Source organism: Dermacentor variabilis, chromosome 5 (assembly GCF_050947875.1).
Source record: "Dermacentor variabilis isolate Ectoservices chromosome 5, ASM5094787v1, whole genome shotgun sequence".
Taxonomy (NCBI): domain Eukaryota; kingdom Metazoa; phylum Arthropoda; class Arachnida; order Ixodida; family Ixodidae; genus Dermacentor; species Dermacentor variabilis.
Window position 1 is genome coordinate 163,495,602 of NC_134572.1, and position 16,859 is coordinate 163,512,460.

A 16,859-nucleotide genomic window follows, 5' to 3' on the forward strand; every position below is an offset into this window, starting at 1 on the left:
CGTGAATAAGCACACTGGCGTTGTGTCCATAATTGAAAGCCTCAAGTAGTTATTATGAACTGGAAGGAGATTTTATTTCGGGCTTTTAGGCAAGTAAAAATGCAAATATACAATTGCTTGAACTTAGTTGTCTTAGATGTCTCGAACTCATTTGTCATACATTGTATAAAGAATAACGTCGAGAAAAAAAGAATTCTGTGAATGGGCTTACCAAGAACGAATTTTGGCAAGCTATGGCGTCGTAAAAAAAACGTTCAGGTTAATCGCAGAATTTCATTTCATTGTCTTCCGGTTCCTGTTTCACATGCCAACCTAAAGGCGCCATGCAGAACAAGAAATATTTGTAGTAAAACACTATCAAAATCATATGAAAAGTGCACCAGTATCACGTCGATATAGTGCGAAATTCATGTAGGAGGGAAAATTTGAAGATCGTGTAAGTAGTTCCGTGGCAATGCAGCGAATGACTGAGTGAGTGAGGTAAGGAGAAATGGAGTGTATGGGTCAGTGAGCATTAACTCGCTATCATTCTTGGATTTCTTCCATTTCAATTTTCTTCGTTTTGTGTTTTACCGGGTGACTAACCGACGAGGGTGAATCGGAAAGACTTTGCCTCTATTTTTCTTAGCAAAATTACAGCTGTACATGCGAAGTCAACATATTCATTCCCAGTGGTAGGCCTTTCTCGGACCGTCCCGTTGAAGATGGCGGTTGTGCTTCACACGTCCATGGCGTGCGGGCAACGAAGTGCGATTCGTTTTCTATGGGACGAACGCCCATCGCAAGGGACGAACCCCCATCGAAATTCACAGGGTAATGCAGCCCATGTAGGGAGATAGGTGTCTCGCTTTGAGAAGTGTGAGATGGTGGTGTTGTGAGTTCACAAAAGGGTGTGAAAACTTGCATGACAATTAGCGTTCGGGGAGGCCGCGTGCTGCTCTGACTGACGACACCAGCTTCTCAAATTTAGTGCTACGATGGGACAAATGTGTGAACCGGTGTGGGGAACTATGTGAAAAAAAAAGTCTAAGGTACGTAAAATAGTACGTTATGTATGTAGTTACCTGTATGTACCTTACTTTCGCTCATAAAACGTAGGCGCAAAATATTTACGATTCGCCCTCGCAATGGGAAGCAAAATGAAACTATATATATATATCACCAGTGTCGAACTTTACTTGTATGGCGTGACAAAACAGTGCACGTCATTCATCTCGCAGTTGGTTTGAAATAAGTGTTCTGTGATAGAGCAATGCGCTAGATTTTGTTGAATTAAGGATTGACGGACGCGATGATGCCAATACAGTTAGCAAGCAGTGCCATGAAAGTAAAGATCACCCTCTGCAGTGTTTGAATTTCGTATTACAATGAAAATAAGAAAAGTCTTGGTCACCACAGAGTGGTGACGGCTACTCCTTGACCTTCGCGGACACTCACAAAAGAAAAGGAAGCTGAATACAAGAAAAGTCCAGCAAGATCAAAATTTCATTTTGGGGTCTTACGCCCAAAACGACCTGATTATGTAGCACGCTGCAGCGGAGCATGTCGGACTAATGTTAAGAACCTGGGGTGATTTAACGTGCACCCAGCCGCGGTGCACGTCTGTTTTTGAATACCACGCCTATCGAAACACAGCCGTGGGGGCTGGAATCACACGCGGGAGTTTAAAATAAGAAGAAATAAAACCTCACACAGATGGGCGTAACGTGCACAAGATAAATGGCAGGAACTGCTTTCATTCATCACGACGTAAAAACATCACGCACGAGGTCATTTTCACGCGATACAGCTCGATGATATCAGCAGAGGATGTGGACTGAAATGTGCATGTCCACAGAGCTTAAAATGGCACAATGAGTTCTTTAAAGACAATACAAAATGAATTTGTTGCAACCAGTTTAGAACATTCGCGTTAAATTGTCGCACTCGTAAAAGAAGACTAACCAGTAGACGACCCGGTATTTTCTTAACGGATGCTGCCATTTTCGCCTGTCATTCGCCTAGCATGATGTGGATGTTTAGACGGCAATAGGATAAAGAAAACTCGGACCGATGACGTGGCGCAGCACCATGTGTTCCATCATCTTCTTCTTTTTCTTTGCCTACACTTGTCTTGCTTGTGTCCCAGACAGTGGCACATACCCACTATGGGGGATTGGCCAAGAAGCAAGTGGTTTTTCCTATGCTTAGACTGGCTGGCGACGTTTATTTACCTTCGTCTTTTTTTACATTTCGCCTCGCCAAAGGATCAGTTGGTATCTCGAGGTGATGCAGAAATTGAACGGGCCCTTTAGGCACTTTGCCGGCTTGCATTTATATGCAGAAAGCCGCCACCAATCCATCGTGGCGGAGACCTACTTGCATAATTCGAGCTATTTGCCAAATACTTGGGTTATTTCCGAGGACTTGGAGTGAGTGAGTGAGTGAAAAAACTTTGTTGTGAATGCCTGCAGAATGGTTAGCCTTCCCCTGTTAGGGAGGCGTTACCGTGACGCGGCCATGACGTCTTCGCGGCGTGTGGCGCCTCTACTTCGGCCGCGGCCGCACTATTCCCTTTGGTCGACCGCGCCTGCCCCTCTTTTGGGGTGGCAGCCTCCCTCCGGTTTCGCTCGGTCGTTGCCTTTCGAGGGCCGCCGAGATCTGCTGGACGGCCTGGGTTTGGACATCTTGGTCATAGCACCTCGTTGCGGACTCGAACCGCGGCGGGATCGTTGTCATCCTTGCAGCTTCGTGCGGATTCTTAGCACAGTCCCAAAGGATGTGAGCTGCAGTGGCTCTTTCCTTTCGGCAGACACAACACAGATCACTTTCATAAACACTTGGACACACGTGCCTCATCAGCACCGGGGTGAATAACGACCCCGTTTGAAGTTGTCGATATAAAACCGCCTCCTTACGGGTCAAGCCCGGATGAGGTGGCGGTATAGTCCTTCGCTCTAGTCGGTACCATTTCACAATTTCGTTGTAGGAAGTCATGTTGTCCTTGGTTTCCCACCACCACGACGGGTCGGCCGTAGTAGCCGCGGCGCGGTTGGTTAGTTCTCGCGCCGCCGCGTTCGCCGTCTCGTTGTGGTTTGCGTTGCCGCGATCCGACACATCGCTGCCCATGTGGGCCGGAAACCACTTTATCACGACACACCGACTTTCACCCGCGAGATCGACAACACGCAACACATGCGCGGCTTCACCACACACCCTTGCTCTGGCGTATGGCAATGCGCTCATACGCAAGGCGTACAAGGCTGCATTCGGACTTCTCGACTGCACAAGTACCGACAAGTTCCTGACCCTGGAGGAAATCGCTGAGGCGCGGAGGACCGCTCAGCACGCGCGGCTATCGGAAACAAGAACGGGCAGACAAGTGCTGCGTGACCTAGGCCTGGGGCCAAAGGAAAGGGGACCCGAAAATACAGAAGTGCCTGTACCGGACGCAATTAGTAGACGGCTACGGGTATGTCCGGTGCCAAGAAACATGAACCCTGAGTTCCACAAAGAGCGGCGGGCGGCGAGGGCCAAGGCGCTCATCGATGTCCATGCCAAAGACAGGGGTGCCGTGTTTGTGGACGCGGCAGAGTATCCACATGACAGAAAGGTATTCGCCGCTGCAGTCGTCGGGGCATCGACCGGTGCAACGAGAACAGCAGCGAGTGTGCGGACTCGAGGGGCGCATCAAGCCGAGGAGGTGGCCATTGCCCTGGCCATCGCCGACCCCGAGTGCACGACTGTGCTCTGTGATTCTAGGACGGCAGTGAAAAATTACGCCAGGGCAAGGCCTTGGAGTAAAACAATGTCCTGCAGTTTCATACATTGGTCAGACTTTCGTGTGTAGTGACGCCGGAATCTCAATTCCCGAACATGTTCCCTTTTTCGTTGTTCCCATTGTTATCGCAGACGATTATTCAACCTCTGATGGCGCTCAAATTTCTGAATAAGAAATCTGGCGAGCATGGAATCCGAACCAGAAAGCAGGACGGCCGTTTTTATGGGTGTGTTTTCTGCTTGTGTATATGTATTGCTGAAAGCAAGGGATATGATCACAGCCTTCACACGAGAGTCCGCGACTCTTCACCTGTCTTTTCCTATCCTTTGAATGCTGATGCATCATGAGACCTTGGTCCCTCTGAGCTGAGCGACTTCAGTGCACAACTCTGTCAAGGTGATTTTAATTTCCTTCGGTCTTGCAGCAACCTACGAAATTCCCGGAGACAATACCCTGTGGAATGACAGATCGGCAATTAAAGTGAACGGTGAGCGAATACCAAGGTGGTGGTTTATACTGGAATCTGTTCTTCATATTGTACGCTTAGTCTCCGTTCTGACCGAAGCTAGAAATTTCATGATTAACTTTGAAGAACATTACAAGTAGTCGTGTTTGGTATTGCACTCCAGGCCTAATAGGATGGCTGATGCACTGCTGTCAAATATTTCTGACGTTCCTCGTTTTCTTCAAAAGCTTTCTGTAGTTTGCCTTTGTGTATCCTGCCCTTCCGAAGGTTCAGTCCAGCGTCAAGCATAATCAACCTTGTCCTGTACTATACATCCAATCTTTCATCAAAACGTTCGGCTTCTATAAGCAAGACGGCCACAAACAGACTCCTCTGTAAAATTTCCGGCAAGCGGAAATGCTTAAGAGTTTATATATTGTGGATATTATGTCCATGACAGTAAAAGGGCTTGATCTGGATTCAAATGGAACGTGTCTCATTCGCCATTGCGCCCTGTTGTTGATTTCCCCGCAGGGGAATCAACAACAGGGCGCTGCTGTCTGCTGCCTTGTCTGCTGTCCTCTTTCAACCACGGACCAAATGTGCAATTAGACGCAGACATCCGACTACTACACCATTACGCAATCGACAAGGGACACAACATCATCTACAAGTGGATACCGGGTCACTACGGAATTTCGGGAAATGACAGTGCGAATGACACTGTCCGGTCGGCCCATGATGGTGCCCAGATTATACCCATACCGCTGTCAAGAACAGATGCAGCCACAAGTCTTCGCTCCCTCGCACGCAAGCTTACGCTAACTCTGTGGAATACAAGTGAATTCACGAGCACACGTCTTCACAGATTCTATCCAAGTTTGCAACACCGTCTTCCACCAGGGTTGCCACGAGCGGAAGCAACACTTCTGAGCCGCCTATGGCTCGGCGTGGCATTCACGAACTCCTATTCCTTCCGCATCGGAATGGCCGACAGCCTTGCTTGCGACACCTGCGGCTGCGAAGAGACGATCGCGCACCTCCTCTGTGACTGTCCACGTTACTATGTGGAAAGAAAAGTGCTTGTAACCACACTCGAAAAACTGGACAATCGCCCCTTCGCAGAAGAGAAGGTTCTAGGACACTGGTCCAGACGGGTTTCGGCACTCAAGGCCTTGAGGGATTTGCTCAAGTTCTTAAGGACATGTGAATTGTGCAACCGTTTGACTATTGCTGCGCGTAACATCGCGTTACTGTGTGCATTTTTCTTGTTTTTTCTCTCTTCCTTCTCCTTTTATTCCCTTTACCCCTTTCCCCAGCACAGGGTAGCGAGCTGGCATTTACACTGGCTAACCTCCCTGCCTTTCCTTCCCTTTTGTCTCTCCCTCCCCACAGGGTACATTCTCCAACCACAAAACCAGAATAGATCGCGACATGGTTCGTGTGGACTTCTATCGACAAGAACGCTTTCTCGACGTCTGCATTCATGGGATTGAATACCATCAAAAATGGATAAAAACTTCGAAGTAGATCTGGATACAGGTTCGTTCCTTTTTCCAAACAGTTGTTGAGGGAGAAATATCTTTTCGCATGCGATAACACGTCGAACACAACTCACAGCTTCATTGTCTGAGAGGCCTCTCGTGTATAAAACTTCGCGATGCGACATGTAATATACCCGTTTATGTCACTTTGGCCACAATTTCAACATGTTCCAACTACATTTAGCACCCTATCGTGATGTCCTATTTCTCAAGCAGACCATCCTACTGCGAAATTCACTCAGCAGTCATCTGGCGACAATTGCAAACACAAACATTCCCCAGTCCGGTGCGATTGCAGCACGTTTTCCCCGCGCAATACCAGACTGCTCTTTGCAAATTATGTCAGGAAACTAGAGCGACGCTGTCACACATGTTGTGGGAGTGTCGGGTTACATCAGCTACAATGGCAGTAGCTCCGGAGGCTCTTGCGTCGAAGTGGGCCGCCGCTCTGCGCAGCTCCAACCTCAAGACACAAGAATGGGCTGTCCAGCAAGCCCGAGAGGCGGCGACGAGGCAAGGCCTCGAAGTCCCCTCATGGGAGACCTGAGCCCGGGTCATCAAATTTGCCGGATTCAGAATAAAGTTGTTTCCATCCAACTATTTAAAGGTGGTTGACCGCTGTATTACGGTTTTCGCCTATATAAGATGCTTGCAGTCATCTTTTCACGGCAGTACACCAGCGTACGTTCCGCCACGCTCTTCGACCGTTTCCTTGAACTGTATAAAGTACTTATCCGAGAATAGTTATCGAGTCCGATACCCATGTGACTCTACTGTGCAGATAGAGCGGAGAATTTTGGCTGTGTCCCTTCTCTTTAGGAACCGCTTTTCTTTAGCAACCTTTTTTTTCATACACCTCAAAATCTTCAAAAGTAACGTGATTCTTCGCTTGCAACTGTGCTTCAATTGCCAATGTCTGTTGTCCTCCACCAGCATAGCTATGTCGTGGCAGATATCAGACATGGCGATAATTTCTATGCTGAAAACAGCTTTGCTTTATCGATCCCGAAGTTGTACTTCTACTATAATGTACTTTTCTGCTACTGAATTACAAGTGCAAAGCTAATTAGTGCTTGTAGCGTCTCTCCAACGATATTCAGGTTGAGCACCGGGGCCACGTATTCTTAGAGAGACGTCATCTGCTTACCTCTATCGCAACACCGTGAACGTTACTTGCTTTTGGTGCTGCTAAAGATCGGTGTGCAGAATTTCTTGATATACAGCGCCTGGTCCTCGTTCCGTTGGTTCATGGACGATGCATTTCCGCAGGAAGAAAGCGCGCTAGAAGAAACGCATACCCTGGTGCTTCCTGGCGGCCTTGTCATCGTAGCTCAATGTAGGCGGAGTCACACATATTTAACGCATGTCTTCCACGGCAAAATGAGCTTGACCTTGTAGTCTTTCGTTCGATGGCCTCTTGACGTGCAGCGGGAGCATCGGTTGTCTTTTGCCGGCTGCGCTTTCTTGCGTTGAAGCTACGCGGGCCATGTTGATTGCGACAGAAAAAAAAGATAGATTCCGACCTCACGGCAGATGTGGTGTGCAAAACGGGTGATGTGAAGGTATCCCTACTTCGTCTGTCCATACGTTTACCTATAGGGAGGGTCGTTGAGCTGGTGTTACGCATTGCTTTCTGCTTTCCAGTTCCACAATAAACTGTAGGAGATCATTTAATTCGGCGTCTAACGAACGCGCTGATGACACTGACTGAGACGCTTGTGCAGAAGGCCGGTCAGAATACCATGTCCTCAATGTGCTGCTTCCTTTCTTTCCACGTGAAAATAATGACACGTGGCACACGTGGTACACGTGTACACGCGTGGTACACGTGGTTTTACCACGTGGTAAAGTAGAGGCTGATGAAAGATATCGATGTGCATAGCTAACAACGTTAAAGTTGGCACATTCGGTCCACTCAGACAGCGGATGTTGAGCTGCGCGGCGTGGTACAATCGTTGCAAATCAGGTATCTGGTTGACCAACTTCACGTTTGCAAGAAGTCGCAATGTCATGAATAGAGGCTGAATAATCGTTGTTTGATCGCCGAATGTTTCATTCATCAGCGTGATGGCGTATACATAGCACGGTTCAGATACTGAAATATTAGCGATTGCTGCTGCCTCATGACCAGTCGTAAAGATCTTGAGCTGGTGAAATTTGGTAGAAGGCATCACATCATTGTTGAGGTGACTGGTATGTTCAGATTATTCCTACAAGCGCGTCTACGGATCCAGGCCTCCCTTGAACGTTGACTTACGTAGTTGTGCCAATGTGGGTCCTGCAAATCATGCTGGAGTCTCATTTCAGGTGGGCGATATGGCTATGCCCTCAGCGCTTGACGTTTGCGGTCGAATGTTGTGTGCTTTTCTTAGTTAGGCGATTCTGCAACGAAGCTTGCAAACAAGCTAGTTGCTTGATCCCTATATGCCCCTGCTGCTGTATACTCGTCTTCGAAGGAAGGAAGGAAAAAGTGGAGAAGGAAGGCAGGGAGGTTAACCAGTGTAGCGTAACCGGTTTGCTACCCTACACATGGGAGCGGGATGGGGGGATGAAAGATGGGAGGAGGAGAGAGAGAGAGCACATAACACAGCAAACACATCGTCAGCTACAGTCCGTCACTCGTCTTCGAGCCGTTCCATCGGAATATACCCCTCAAACTAGATGTTAATCTACGAAAGCTTATCCCTGCTAGCGGAGAAACGATCTTGTACACCTAACAGTTTCGCGATGTTGACATTAGGAGAATCAAGCAATGATCAGGATTCCTGAATGATCTCAGTGTTTCGCGCCCGCTCACGTAGATTGCTTGCCTTTACCAGGTTAGCAGTCGAAGCTGGCTAATGTTCGTTCTTGCACCCGCGCCGATCTTCAGATCCGCGATCAGTTGATTCCTCGCCACCAGCGACATGAAGTGAGGGTAGAGTCTGGTAATGCGTGCGTGAAAGAAGGACAGGTTCGCAAGCGGGTTTTCTGCACCAAAATATATATGCTTAGACGGTAGCGGCTAAATGAAAAAATGAACTTAGAAGTCATGGAGTAGTATTGGCTGCGATTGCTTTGCCCCTGCTTAGGGTGCATAACTACTGTAGGGGATTGACCAAGGTTCGGATGGAATTAGAAGACGGCGATTTGTAAGCCAAGAACACAGCTAAAATAACTAGGTAAGAAAGAAAGCAATAGAAAATAACTTAACCAATTGGAAATTTACCTTAAATTTTCTTTTAGACAGTGACCTCTTCATCGATTGAGCACGCATCATTGTGACATTGCCCAAGGGAGCAGGCTCCGAGACAAAGAATTTCAGGAAGCTGGTCTGCTCCAATTTCTCTCAATGTTGTTCCGAAAAGTGTTTTCTTGCATTTATGATCGGCTGCACAATTAAAAATGGTTAGTTGTCCCATCTTCTCTACAATATGAGTATAGCAGGGAGGACGCCAGACTAGACCAGTGTTCATAAATGCTTACGGGCCTGTAGTTACATCGACTTCTTCTATTTCATTGCCTACACCGGCTGCACACATTTATTAACTACATATTGTTGTGATAAATGAAATAGGTACATATTGCACACCCGCATACAATATACACATGCAAACCAGAGAAAAAAGCGTGGTAGCTGGCCGAGGTCAGTACACCAGAGCATCCCAGAAGCTCCGTAATGGGAGCACAAGTACTGGAATGGCGCGCTGTATACCGAGGTTGTCGCCTTCGTTGTGCGTCAAGTACTACCGCCACTTAACTTCTCCAAAGCAGAGCTATGATCCATTCGGAAGGGCGCTCGACTCGGCTGCGGAAGGTGCCTGGTTCAATCGCCTACGCCACAAACCTACAGGTTTATAAGACGGAGACACGCAGCCCCTCGGCCAGACGAAGCGTCCGCATTTAAAGGGATACGTGGCTTGAGAGAGACATTACTGCAGAACGCTCTCCTTGTTGTGCAAGAAAGGCTGTTTATCTGTCCCATACCGGAAAATTCTCATAAAGTGGACGTGCTTCTCGTATTGCTGAGCACCAGGCTGGTAGCGCGCTAGTACCTATATTTACTGATAGGCACATGTTAAACTCCTGCGGTGGCGAAGAGGTAGAATATCCGCCTCGCGTGCAAGAGGAGCGTGGTTCGAATCCCGGTGCCGCGCAATCTTTCACCGGAAAAAAATCTGCTGGTTGGTAAAATTGCACAAACAGGCTTGGAGCGCGGCCTGATCCCGATGACGAGAACCGGTAGCGCACTCTCTCACCAGAGCAGGATTGGCCACTCTCGTGCAGTACTTGACCACCACCTCCTATATGAATACAACAATCAAACCCCGACCCTCAGTCCCCAGCAGCCGCGAAGCAACTGACCACGGCGGCGGTCAGACCTGTGACGCAGCAGAGGGTGCTAAGAATCCTTGGTTCCGAACCGGCCGCCATTGGAATCTGAACCTGGAAACGTTTAACGTTAGGACGTTACCTAGTGAGGCGAGTCTAGCAGTGTTATTGGAGGAATTAGAGGGTAGTAAATGATACATAATAGGGCTCAGTGAGGTTAGGAGGACAAAAGAAGCATATACAGTGCTAAAAAGCGGGCATGTCCTGTGCTACCGGGGCTTAGCGGAGAGGCGAGAACTAGGAGTCGGATTCCTGATTAATAAGAATATAGCTGGTAATATACAGGAACTATATAGCATTAAGGAGATGGTGGCTGGTCTTGTTGTGAAACTTAGTAAGAGGTACAATTTGAAGGTCGTACAGGTCTACGCCCCTACATCCAGTCATGATGACCAAGGAGTCGGAAGCTTCTATGCAGACGTGGAATCGGCGATGGGTAAAGTCAAAACAAAATACACTATACTGATGGGCGACTTCGATGCCAGGATAGGCAAGAAGCAGGCTGGAGAGAAGTCAGTGGGGGAATATGGCATAGGCTCTAGAAATAGCAGGGGAGAGTTATTGGTAGAGTTTGCTGAACAGAATAATATGCGGATCATGAATACCTTCTTCCGCAAGCGGGATAGCCGAAAGTGGACGTGGAGGAGCGCGAATGGCGAGACTTGAAATGAAATAGACTTCATACTCTGCGCTAACACTGGCATCATACAAGATGCGGACGTGCTCGGCAAGGTGCGCTGCAGTGACCACAGGATGGTAAGAACTCGAATTAGCCTCTACTTGAAGATGGAACGGAAGAATCTGGTACATAAGAAGCCAATCAATTAGTTAGTGGTAAGAGGGAAATTAGTGGAATTCCGGCTCAATCTACAGAACAGGTATTCGGCTCTAGCTCAGGAAGTGGACCTTAGTGTTTAAGCAATGAACGGCAATCTTATGGGCATCGTTAAAGAGTGTGCAATAGAAGTCGGTGGTAACTCCATTAGACAGGATACCAGTAAACTATCGCAGGAGACGAAAGATCTGATCAAGAAACGCCAATGTATTAAAGCCTCTAACCCTACAGCTAGAATAGAACTGGCAGAACTTTCGAAGTTAATCAACAAGCATAAGACAGCTCACATAAGGAACTATAATATGGATAGAATTGAACTTGCTCTCAGGAACGGAGGAAGCCTAAAAGCAGTGATGAAGAAACTAGGAATAGGCAAGAATAAGATGTATGCGTTAAGAGACAAAGCCGGCAATATCATTACTAATATGGATGAGATCGTTCAAGTGGCTGAGGAGGTCTATAGAGATTTATACACTACCAGTGGCACCTACGACGATAATGGCAGAGAGAATAGTCTAGAGGAATTTGAAATCCCACAAGTAACGTCGGAAGAAGTAAAGAAAGCCTCGGGAGCTATGCAAAGAAAGAAGGTAGCTGGGAAGGATCAGGTAACAGCAGATTTGTTGAAGGATGGTGGGCAGATTGTTGTAAAAAAACTGGCCACCCTCTATACGCAATGCCTCAAGACTTCGAGCGTACCGCAATCTCGGAAAAACGCTAACATAATCCTAATCCATAAGAAAGGGGTGTATCCATATGTGTATCCATATTCAGATACACATCAAGCATCATATCCCACCAAAACATTTACAGTAGGGAAGACGAAGATTTTTTTTTTTTGCTTTTTCAGACAATCTAATAATTATTTCCTGTTGCAAAAGTATGAGCTAAAAAAAAGAAAGACATTTAGGGCCCTGAAGGATGAATCCTTGCATTTTAGAAGGTTACTCTGGTTGAAACCCCTTGACAGAAGCGGTCAGTGTGCTTCAGTGGCACTGCAGCTATTTTTAAGTGAATAGTTTTTAACTGACTGATCACAGCACCTGCTCGAATGCTGTGGAGTGAAGGTATGTTTCCCAAGCAACCCCTTTTTGTAGGAATTGTCGAGGAGTGTCACTAAAGCGATATGCTGTCTTTAGTCAAAGGGAAGCACTGTGGTCCACAATGCAGAATCGAGGAAAAGCTTAAAGTCGGGGCCTCTTCATATTTATTAGCCTGGATTTACACACGGAATAATGTCGGAACGAAATTTTATATAAGCATGAAAGCCCATTTCATGCAGATAATGCAAGAGTGACTAATAAAATGCATTGTTCATAAGCCGTCATTCATGGTTTTCAGGTTTGTCAGTTCCCAACATCGCACTCCTAAAAACACTTTCACGGACTGTTTTTGTGCCAGCGCGCTTCCAGAGCAGATGGCAGGTGTCCGTTGTTTTTTAATATGCGAGTATGGCCACCTCTCTGCAGCCACACGCCTAAGTGCAATACTTATGCATGTGCCCCAGCAGTGCAGAAATTAAATGTCTATGAGCAGAAAGTGAGCAAACAGAAAATGTCAAAAGCATTACATGGTTTACACCTCCACTCCCTACCGTGCACCAAAAGATAAAAACAGTAGCGCCTCGTTCATACATTTCGTTCTGATGACAACGCGCACGCAGCACTCAGCGGCTATCACAGAGTATCTGGTGGTTATCACTTTGCCCTCCCCGTGCTCCCTTCTCCTTACCCTGTGATCTGGGGGCGTAAAAACAATGCCCTAAGACAATAAAGCTGGCTTTTTCTTTGTTGGCATCAGGAGTGTTGAAGTCTGGTCCCTTCACATTTTAGAAAAACACGCAAGAAAAAAAATGCAACTGGGAAAACGTACGATCCGAAGTGACTCAACTGTAGTTGACATCTACACAAGGCAAAGCATTACGGAAATCGTTGCAGCATGAGACTCCAACACACACCGAGCTAGTGGAGCTCAAGCAGCTGAAGGCGCACGTTGTCGTTTTTGCAGATTCAACAAGCTTACATTTGCACTTCTCAAACATAGCCTGGGTCAGCAGCTTCTTCAGATGGAGTATTTTGGTAGGAGGTTTTGACATGCCCAGTTGTTGAGAATCATTGGGTCATAAGACGCCACTGCTCATCAAGCTAGGAGGGCCTGAGTGCCCAGAGATACATAGTGTCATTTTAAGACAGCGAAAAGAAACCGAAATAAAATCAAGCTGGTAAGCAACGCAGAAATATGATGCCACAGTGCCGCTAGACCTAAACACGGCGCTCACTTAGCGCTGCTTTCAGTGAGAACGGCGACACATTTATTGTACAGTGCACTTCCCATGCCACACGTGCTGTGAAATCGATAGGTGAAGATGCCTATTACAATAGGGTTGGCAGCGTGCGAGTACCCGCAAGAAAATCTGCTGATACCGGAACAGGAATGGGAGTGCGTGGTGGCAGTTTTCACGTCATACGGGCGGTTGGGCGAGAACTGTGGGGAAGCAATGATGGCAGGTGCCCACTGCACTCGATTGCGAATGCCTCATGCCTTTTCTTCTTCACATGGGATCTAGTGGCCGGAAAATATATCACACCATTACGTTGTCATGACGGTTGTCATGACGCCAAAGACTTGAAAAATTATAGACCAATCAGCTTACTGTCCGTTGCCTACAAAGTATTTACTAAGGTAATTGCAAATCGAATCAGGAACACCTTAGACTTCCGTCAACCGAAGGACCAGGCAGGATTCCGTAAAGGCTACTCAACAATAGACCATATTCACACTATCAATCAGGTGAGAGAGAAATGGGCGGAATATAACCAACCCTCATATATAGCTTTCATTGATTACGAAAAAGCGTTTGATTCAGTCGAAACCTCAGCAGTCATGCAGGCATTACGGAATCAGGGTGTAGACGAGCCATGTGTAAAGATACTGGAAGATATCTATGACGGCTCCACAGCCACCGTAGTCCGCCATAAAAAAGCAACAAAATCCCAATAAAGAAAGGCGTCAGGCAGGGAGATACCATCTCTCCAATGCTATTCACAGCGTGTTTACAGGAGGTATTCAGAGACCTGGAGTGGGAAGAATTGGGGTTAAGAGTTAATGGAGAATACCTTAGTAACTTGCGATTGGCTGATGATATTGCCTTGCTTAGTACCTAATGGGACCAACTGCAATGCGTGCTCACTGACCTGGAGAGGCAAAGTAGAAGGGTTGATCTAAAAATTAATCTGCAGAAAACTAAAGTAATACTTAACAGTCTCGGGAAGAGAGCAGCAGTTTACGGTAGGTAGCGAGGCAGTGGAAGTGGTAAAGGAATACATCTACTTGGGGCAGGGAGTGACTGCGGATCCCGATCATGAGACTGAAATAATCAGAAGAATAAGAATGGGCTGGGGTGCGTTTGGCAGGCATTCTCAGATTATGAACAGCAGGTTGCCATTATCCCTCAAGAGAAAAGTATATAACAGCTGCGTCTTACCAGTACTCACGTACGGGGCAGAAACCTGGAGGCTTACGAAAGGGGTTCTGCTTCAAGTGAGGACGACGCAACGAGCTATGGAAAGAAGAATGATGGGTGTAACGTTAAGGGATAAGAAAAGAGCAGATTGGGTGAGGCAACAAACGCGGGTAAACGACATCTTAGTTGAAATCAAGAAAAAGAAATGGGCATGGGCCGGACATGTAATGAGGAGGGAAGATAACCGATAGTCATTAAGGGTTACGGACTGGATTCCAAGGGAAGGGAAGCGTAGCAGGGGGCGGCAGAAAGTTGGGTGGGCGGAGGAGATTAAGAAGTTTGCAGGGACTACATGGCCACAATTAGTATATGACCGGGGTAGTTGGAGAAGTATGGGAGAGGCCTATGCCCTGCAGTGGGCGTAACCAGGCTGATGATGATAATGAAATGTTAAAAGAATGCCTGCCGGTTCTATGCCAGCGATTTTCCGAAAGGTGGGTGTCCTTCCCAAGCGTTTAAATCCCCGTGAAATGGCTAAATATCAACCCAAGGAGCGCGCTTGCAGCTACTTAGCGTTAGGTACATACGACGCCTGTGCTAAGGAACGTCTACCATGCCACAGCGGATATCCTACCCAAGGCACATGGTTGGACATAGTGAAGCCACAGCATCTGAGCTCCAACGTATGTTTGTAATCAGAGGTACAGACACGCACACAGATTTCAGATGCGATTTCTTCTTTTGATAGTAGATCGCTAGGTAGGAGGACATAACTACACATTAGTGATAGGTGACGGCCTAAATGTACCCGACCGTAAGCCACGGTAGGGCCTCAATCCATGGTCATCTGTGATATACAGGATGGTGAGGCTCCGAGCAAATTTGCCTCGAGCGCTCAGGTCCTTCAAAGGCGGGCATCTTGCCAGGAGCATGATCGTACCTGTTTTGCCGCTAGGTACACGGCAGCCTTGTGTGACATTTACGCTGCCAGCCAGTTAAAGCCGTTTTTTGTCCGACAGGAATCAAGAGCCCACAGACCTAGAAGCAAACGTGCGGAAGGTCCACCAGAGCAACTATATGCTCCATTCGGGTTGAGAACCCCCCTCTTACAGCCGAGCACTAGTCCAAGGGACAGCTCTACCCATTAGAAGAGCGGGTGGCTTTCTGGTTGCACCGGGTTTTGAACGGAGTACCTGACGCACGCGAGCTACATGCTGTATGAAGAGGCCACCGCTGTGTTTCCACAGAGTCTTTATATATGTACTGGAGAAGAACGAGCAGCAGGCACTGCTTCGAGAAAGACGACGACAACGAGTAGTTGCGAGCCTTGTGCCTGTTTTGCCGAAGCTCGGTGTCCTCTATCGGCGGTGCTCTGCTATCTGAGCGTTTCATCAATTGAACTATAACGCCTCTTGAAATTTGGTGGACGTGCTGGGCCCTTCCCAAACCTGGAACTCCGCAGCCGGACGCTCCCTACCGTTTCTGCCGTGCCTCAGAACGCCGCGTAGCCGATTCCTCCCCTGGCATCGTCTGTCGTCTGCTCCTGTGCCCTACGCCAAAGAGATCCTCCGGTCTTCAGCGGCAACGACGACCATGACGTGGAGGATTGGCTCTCGTCATACCATCGCGTGAGTGCGCATAACAAATGGGATGACAAAGCTAAACTGACTAACGTCATCTTCTATCTTTCTTGAGGCGCTAATCTCTGGTTCCAGAATCATGAATCCAACCTTTCCACCTGGACAGCACTTCCCCATTGTTTCAAAGAAGTCTTCGGTCGCCCCGCTGTGAGCAAGCTTCGCGTAGAACAACGCTTACGTGGTCGCGCTCCGCAAAAGGGTGAAAACTTCACCAGCTACATTGAGGACGTAGTTGACCTTTGCCGGCGCATTAATCCCGCCATGCCCGACTCTAAAAAGATCAAGAATGTCATGAAGGGCATAGAGGATAAACTGCCTATCAAGTGTTTCGAATGAAGCGAAAAATAATATGCATTAAAATACTTCGCACCATGGACGCAATTGAGAGTGTCATCATTGTGTGGCAAGAGCAGAAGTTCTTCGTCGTTGGTGGTCTCATGCAGATGCAAATCATCCACGCAGTAGAGCTGGCGTTGCTCCTTGCAATTATGTCCGCAGGGGACCCCAGGCTGGGATATGGTTAAATGACTCAGTGAGAAAGTGCCTAATCCACTGCTGTTTAGAAAGGTTTTTCACTAATTTGAGGACACACGCTATAGTCGCCTGCACTGTCGTCAAAAAGTTCTAGCCTACGGGTCGATATTTCAAGCAAAAACGCCACTGGCAGGGGGGGGGGGGGGAGGACAATTTGAGCACGATGTATAACTAGTCAACGTGGTGAGCAAGAATATAGGGAGTGACCACGCATGCTCGCGAAGGCGGCAAAGGCAGAGGCTGAGGAAGGTGAAGAGCCCAAAGAAC